The sequence below is a fragment of the Nannospalax galili genome, unplaced genomic scaffold, assembly GCF_000622305.1.
Source record: "Nannospalax galili isolate Female #2095 unplaced genomic scaffold, S.galili_v1.0 scaffold96, whole genome shotgun sequence".
NCBI classification, from domain to species: Eukaryota; Metazoa; Chordata; class Mammalia; order Rodentia; family Spalacidae; genus Nannospalax; species Nannospalax galili.
The window spans coordinates 9,190,119-9,197,011 of NW_008342018.1; the positions used below are offsets into that span (position 1 = coordinate 9,190,119).

Here is a 6,893-nt window from a genome sequence, read left to right on the forward strand (position 1 = left end):
AAAAATAATTACACACAGTATGTCCCATTTCTGAAGCTACTTTAGACCTGGGCTTTTTACTAAAAAAATTCCAGAACAAAATTTAAATATACTTATGGATTTTTAAAATTAAGACCCCCTAGTTAAGGTTTAGAAAACACCTACTGCTTGGGCTTATAGCATTACACGACATGTGGCACCTATTATAGAGGGATAGCTGAACAAAGTCCATCTCTCAAAACCAGTGTTAAATCAATCTCAGGGTTCAGAGGAAAGCAAGGGGAGTCTAAAATCACAAGTGTAGACAGACATATCTAGGACCCTTGTCCTTCTGGATCCACACTTCCTTCAGGGTCTTCATCATTACAGATGTTCTCTGTCATCTGCCCAACATGTGGCATTGTCTTCTGACACAGAACAAACCACCCAACTTTCACTGAGATTCCAGAGAAAGCAGAGATCTTGGCAGTGTGACCATCATGAATGAACAACAACTCTGGTGGACTGTCTTTTGCATCTTCTGGGGACTCTTCCCTCTCTGATTTTACTCCAATCCCAGACATTCAGTCTATGCTCAGTACCATTGGAAGCAAAATAGTCTCATTGTGAGGTGACCACTGAACTTGGAATATTACATCCGCATGTGAGTCAAAGGAATGCAAACTGAGTTTCAGAATTCTCAGATCCCACATGACAACAGTCTTGTCAGGTGATCATGTGAAAGGATGAACTCACTATAAGGACTGAAAGACAGGCAGTTCACTTCAACAGTGTATCAACCAAATGGCTTGGTTTGGAAGTATTATGTGAATGCTATCTCAAAACATCAGTTTATGATCATCCTCAACTGAGCCAAACAGAGACTCATGAAGCAGATGCCAGGAAATATCTTCTACTACTGTTGTATGTCCTGTAAAGATGGTCTTTGCAGCCACCACTTTTCCTTCTTTTGGAACTGCACTGATGTCCCATGGGCAGATGGTATTGTCATCTGAAGCACTAAGCAAGTGCCTGCTGAAATTTGGGTTCCAAGAAAGCCCATAGTGTTTCTTCTGCTGTTCACATAGACACAAGTCGGGCTTGCACTCTAAAGAAGTCTTGTTTAGAAGTGTGTTTTGTGTAATCAAAACAAGAACATCACCGGATGGAGTTTTTGTTGCAATGTTACAACAGCTCTGGAACATGTAAGAGGTCCTGTTTACTTCTTCATGGTTGATCTTGATTTCTATTTCAATTTTCCACTGACAGAGACAAAGCCTCCAAAATTCTCCTTTTTCACTGTTGTAGTGTGATGCATCAAACTGAGCATCATCATTAGGGAGCTGGACACTGGCTATCACATCGTGGTTTTGTTTAGCTGATGTGTGTCCCTGGCACAAGTCAATGAATGCTAAGTTCCTTTGGGTCTGGTTACATCTGGAAGCCATTAGGCAGTTAAGCAGAGTCACTCCATGCTATGTGTCACCACCAGATCATAAAAAATGAGATATTCTTTTTCCATATTTTGTATTCCTCATTGCTCACGTGTTCTTCCACTGAAGGCAAATTCTAGCCCTGCCAGGGCCATTTCACAGCTTAGGCCCATTTCCTGTATCAGATTTTAAACTGCACCATCACCATGGCATTTCCCCCCACCCCCAATAGCAGACCTCCTCCCACACCTTTCCCCACAGATGGCCTGACAGTCCATCATGCTTCTGCTGCACTTTGATTGGTCTGCCTCCTCATGACTGGCATGTGATCAGTGCATGATCCCCAGTGCTAGGTGTAAGCATGTGATCAGCATGACCTTTGCTACCCTTGGTCCACAATGGGTGCCCTTTCATGTTATTGGATGATTATATGTGTATATACAGCCTACTGAAAAATAAGGTTGAATTCTGCCTTCTGACATGCTGGCAGTGGTCTTTGATCCAGCTGGACTGCATGGACCCACATCTGGCACCGGAACAGGGACTCTCTGAACAGGGACCCTCCACAAGGCTGGTTTTGCAGATAAGTGATTCCCCACTGTGGGTGTTGCGGGTTCTCCTCAGGCCAGCTGTGAAGACCCTAACCTGGATCAGGTTCCGTGCCAATTGGGGGGGTGGCTAGAGGCACGAGTCACAACACACAGACTCCGAGAGTCAGGTAGAAGGGAGCACTAGGCAAGGTGCTGCAGGCTATAGTGCAGGAGGGGGCAGGCCTTATATTTCCCTCTTATCGGCCCCAAGTCCCTTTAGTCACAGTATCGTTTTCTGATTGGTCCCGCACCACGCAGTCTGTCAGCAGTCAGTGGGCTCGCAAGCAGGGTACGGAGTTGTGGGCTCCTTTTGGCAGGCTATTTGTGGACCAAGAAGTGAAGTGAATTCTCACTGAATCCCAGGGCTCTGGGTACCTGCCATCTTTGGAGGCCTCCTGCTGCATATGGGTGACTTCCAGGCTGCATGCTAGCCCTCAGATAAATTGCCTCCGTGCACTGCTAGAGTCATGGGGAATCCAGGTCAACAAATCTCAGGCTCAAGACATTTGGAAAACTATTACCAAGTTTGCATCTGGGCACGATGGCTCCAAAATCTTCAACCAGGATGTTTGGGCTGGCCTCCTGACGCTTGTAAGAAAAGTGGAAGTACACCAGGGCTGTAGTTTCTCCAGCTCTAGCCTACAGTAGCTGCTATCCAGCAGTGTTTGGCGGGGGTAACCTCTCAATGTCCTGCTAGGGACTCTTCCCTTTATACCATGTTGGCTAGGGAAAAGGATAAGAAACAGGCTGAGTCCTGGGAGACCGCTATGATGGCTGCTCTTGCAGTGAAGGGTGTGGCCTCACAGAACCTTGCTACTGCCGCAACAAACCAAGAGGGCAGGAAGTGTTAGATTAGCGAGCCACCTTGTTCTAATACCGAGGCTGGAAATGTCATTGTACCAAACCTTGAGCTCTAGGCAACTGAGGGGGAGGAGCTTCTCTTGATCCCCCACCCCGCCTTACCACAATAACACCTCCTCCTGGAGGCCTGACCAATGACTGGTCTTGGTTTCTGTGTGACCAAAGGGATCAGGGATGGGCTAAGGAGGGATATCTCCCTAGGGCGGAGACTAGCACACTCTACCCAGGCTGTCTGCAGATTCAGGCTTTCCCTGTTAATCTGGTCCTTAGTCCTCAATGCCCCTTGCCATGGTATTCTCACTCCTCACAGATACTGACTGAATTGAGGAAAGCAATTAAGGAGGATGGGGTACAGACTCATTGGACAAAGGGGTTCTTCACAATCTCTCAGTCTGGCTCAAGACACTTAAGCACTGGAAAGACATACCAACAGCCTGCCTTCCAGGACCGCTGTACTTACAATGGGCTGCCCTATTCTGGGATGAGTGTGATCAACAGGCCCGCTGAAATCATAATGTCCTGATCACTTTGGATGCCCTATTAGGGAACAGGACATTCAGCAGTCCAGCCATTCAGGCCCAGGGTTCGCCTGGAATATGAACTCCGATACTGCACTCTTTGTGCTTGGGACCATATAGTGCCTCCAAAAGAGTATGGAGTTACATCCATTACCCAGATGAAACAAAAGTCTTCAGAATCCTTTGCTGAATTTGTAGATGGGGTGTCTTCAGCAGTCAAGGATGAACTTTTTTAAAGTTATTGTCTGGGAAGGCATGACAAAGGAATGTAAGATGGCTTTTGCTGGGCTCCAAAACGGAGAGATAAGGGATTGGCTTCCAGCCACTCAGGATATTGGGGCCTCCACCCATATGGCAGAGGTCCAGGCAACTTCCCTGGCCAATGCCATGACAGCCATGACCCTTACAGCCAGGGAAGACTGAATCTGTTTTAAGTGAAAAAAGAAAAGGCATTGGGCAAAACAGTGCCCTGAGCCCTCAAGTAAACCTGACGTGGGGTGTCCAAACCAGCCCCCCTCCAAATTCCCAATGTGCCATAAGGGATTCCGTTGGAAGAGGGATTGCTGATCAAAATATGACATTGATAGCAAGCCTTTAAACTAACTGAGGGGCAACCCCCAGCCCCTGCACAAAAAGGGGGGTTGTCTGGCTACAGGGGGACCAAACCCCACACTGCCAAGGTTCATTGGACCATTCCATTGGAGGAAGACGTAAGACCCAAAATAGCCCTAACCTTCAATGACAAGTGGTTTTAGATGCCTTTAGGACACCAGGGCCTACAAAGCCATCCTTAGAAAAGCAGAGGTCCCTTCTACTTGGCCCCTGACACCGGGTCCCACCCTAGCTAGGGTGGGAGGATCCCAGAAGGCTTGGCAATGTAGAGACTGGGTAACATGGGAGGACCATGATGGTAACAGGAAAACATAAGCCCCTGGTGGCTGAGGACCTCTCAATAAACCTTTTGGGGCAAGATATATGGAGCCAAATGGATGTGGTCATTATCAGAGATGACAGGGCATTTTATGATTGGGTTAGGGAGGCAGACAAAAATATGAGGCAAACCCATAAAGATAATCACCCCTAATTCTAACAGCCATTGTTTTTTACAGGACCCCAGCCCTTGAATAGCACTCAGGGGAGCCCATTTGGGTTGATCAATAGCCGCTTCATGGGGACAAACTTGAGGCTGTCGAGGACCTGGTCCAGTAACAGCTCACGCTGGGTCACCTACAAACCTCCTGGAGCCCATGAAACAGGACCATTTTCCCCATCAAAAAGAAGTTGGGAAAATGGCACCTACTTCAGGACCTTAGGGCAATTAATGCTTCCATGGTTCTTTGGGGAACTCACCACAGAGGGATACCGTCCACGGCTTATATACCCATGGAAGTCTATTATTATTTTAGTTCTCAAGGTATGCTTTTTTACCATTCCATTATACCCCAGGGATACAAAACACTTTGCCTTTTCTGTCCCTGTACTCAATAACAAAGACCCCTGTCCTAGGTTCAGGTAGAGATGTCTTCCCCAAGGCATGGCAAACAGCCCTACCATATGGGGCGCGCGGTCCCGCCGGTATCAGTTCCCTGCACGTGCCCTGGAAGACAGCGAGTTCCGCGGGGATTCTCAGTCGTGCATCGCTGTCCGCCGCTGTGGTGCTGAAAGACTGCTGCTGCTAAGGCTCTGCCCAGCCGGGTTCCACCCTTATTTCACCCGTGCACTTTCCTCAATATGCGAGTTCCACCGGCCTCTGGACCACGCAGGAAAGTACGGGGCTGCTGAAGCTGGGATCCGTGAGTCAGTGACGGAGGAATGCTGCCCCCCGGGGAGACTAGATTGCAGGCAGGAGAAACAGACTCAGTCCAGTCAGATTCAGTGGTACAGCTCTTTATTCAGTGTCCCAGCTCTAGTTCCTGCTCTAGCTCCAGCTCCGCTTCCAGCTCCAAATTATTGAGAGAAGACTAGGATATTTTTATACTGTAGGGGCAGTGGTAAAAGCTTTAGCTGATAGGCACTTTGCAAGATACCCTATTTACATATGGAAGTGGGCTCTTGCCATGCTGCCAGACTACCTGAAAAATCACACAGGAAAGCATGGCATTTCCAGAGCCAGAGGCCATGTTTATGTGGCTGCTACTTCACAAAGGAGTCAGGAAAAGTGCCGGGAAGACACCCTGTTGTGAAAGGAGTCTCTACATATGGCTCCAAGCTCGTGAGCTATCCAGACATGAAGAAACTTCTACTTTACACAACAAAGGCCCCCAGCATCTCCTCCTCTTTGATTTAAATATGAAGAAGCGCTATTACCAGCCCTAAGGGCTGGCTCATCTCATCTCTGGAGAATCCAAAGTCTGATAACTGACCATGACCCGTTCTGTAGTGATTTTCAGCAATAACACTAACTGTCAGCAAAGAAATCTTAAAAAACAGTGAGCAAGCATAATACACAGTATTATCAGAGAGCAAAAAGGGATAGGAGCCATGCAAACAAGGGATTGCTAAGCCAATAGATTACAAAGTTTTTGAGAGTGTTAACATTAGTTCCAACAACATTTGATTCATTTACAAAGAAACAGTATCTTTTCCAATATCATATATACCCTTCCTATGTCCAGTAGTCATTAAGTCTGATGTTCTTTTGTTGTGAAGTACCGTTCTGGTGATAGAGTTCATTTGCTGTTGGAGAAACTCCAGGCTGTCAATCACTGATGTCACAGCTTGGTTCAGCTTGTCTCAGACAAAGGCAGAATCAGGTGCAGCTTGTAGTAGCTGTTGTCATAGCAACGTCTCCAGCATCTAGTGTAAGCTTGATCTCTACCAGCAGGGGGAAGAAGATCTTTCTCTGCTGGCAGCTTTGTAGGAGAAAAAGCTTCTCACACCTGAAATGTACTAGTACACAGAAGGTGGAAAAAGAAATCAACACAGTTTGGGGCTGAAAATGCAAATTGAATAGTTAGCCAGTTGTTTGAATCCACTTAGATGAGAGTCAGTGAAATATTTTTCTGTTGGCAGCTCCTGGGTAGAGAAGGGTGGTAACTGGTACTGCTATCAGTAAAGGCCTATTGCTGGATGCACACAAAAGAAAGCAATTAGACATTGGGGTAGGTTGCAGGTTATAAAATCAATCTACAAAAATCAGTAGCCTTTCTATATACTAATAACAAACATTGGAGAAAGAATACAGGGAAATTCTCCCATTCACAACTGCTGCAAAAAAGTTAAAATATCTTGGAATAAATCTGACCCAAGACATCGAGAAGGAAGCTCCAGGGGGACATCTGTGGCATGCAGTTTCCACTAGGTCATGGATCTCTCTCCACGTGATCTGGTGTGGCTTTGGATGTCTTCTCTGCCTCTTTCTTTTATTTTCCTTGTCTCTGACAGGGTCATGTGAGCCATTTGTTTCGTGGGCAGGGAGGTGTCGGACATTTCTAGCTGGAACCCAGATGGGCTTTGGTTGATCCTGTGGGAAAACACAAGCAAATCCTCTCCCTGTGGTCAACAATGGATCTGGTCCATCAACAGGGTCTCTC

General features: G+C 46.8%; 1 pseudogene; it reads right to left on the bottom strand.

Annotated features, from left to right (window-relative positions):
* Positions 1 to 293: 293 nt before the first annotated feature.
* On the bottom strand, positions 294 to 4,622 carry LOC103738024 (annotated as a pseudogene).
* Positions 4,623 to 6,893: the final 2,271 nt, after the last annotated feature.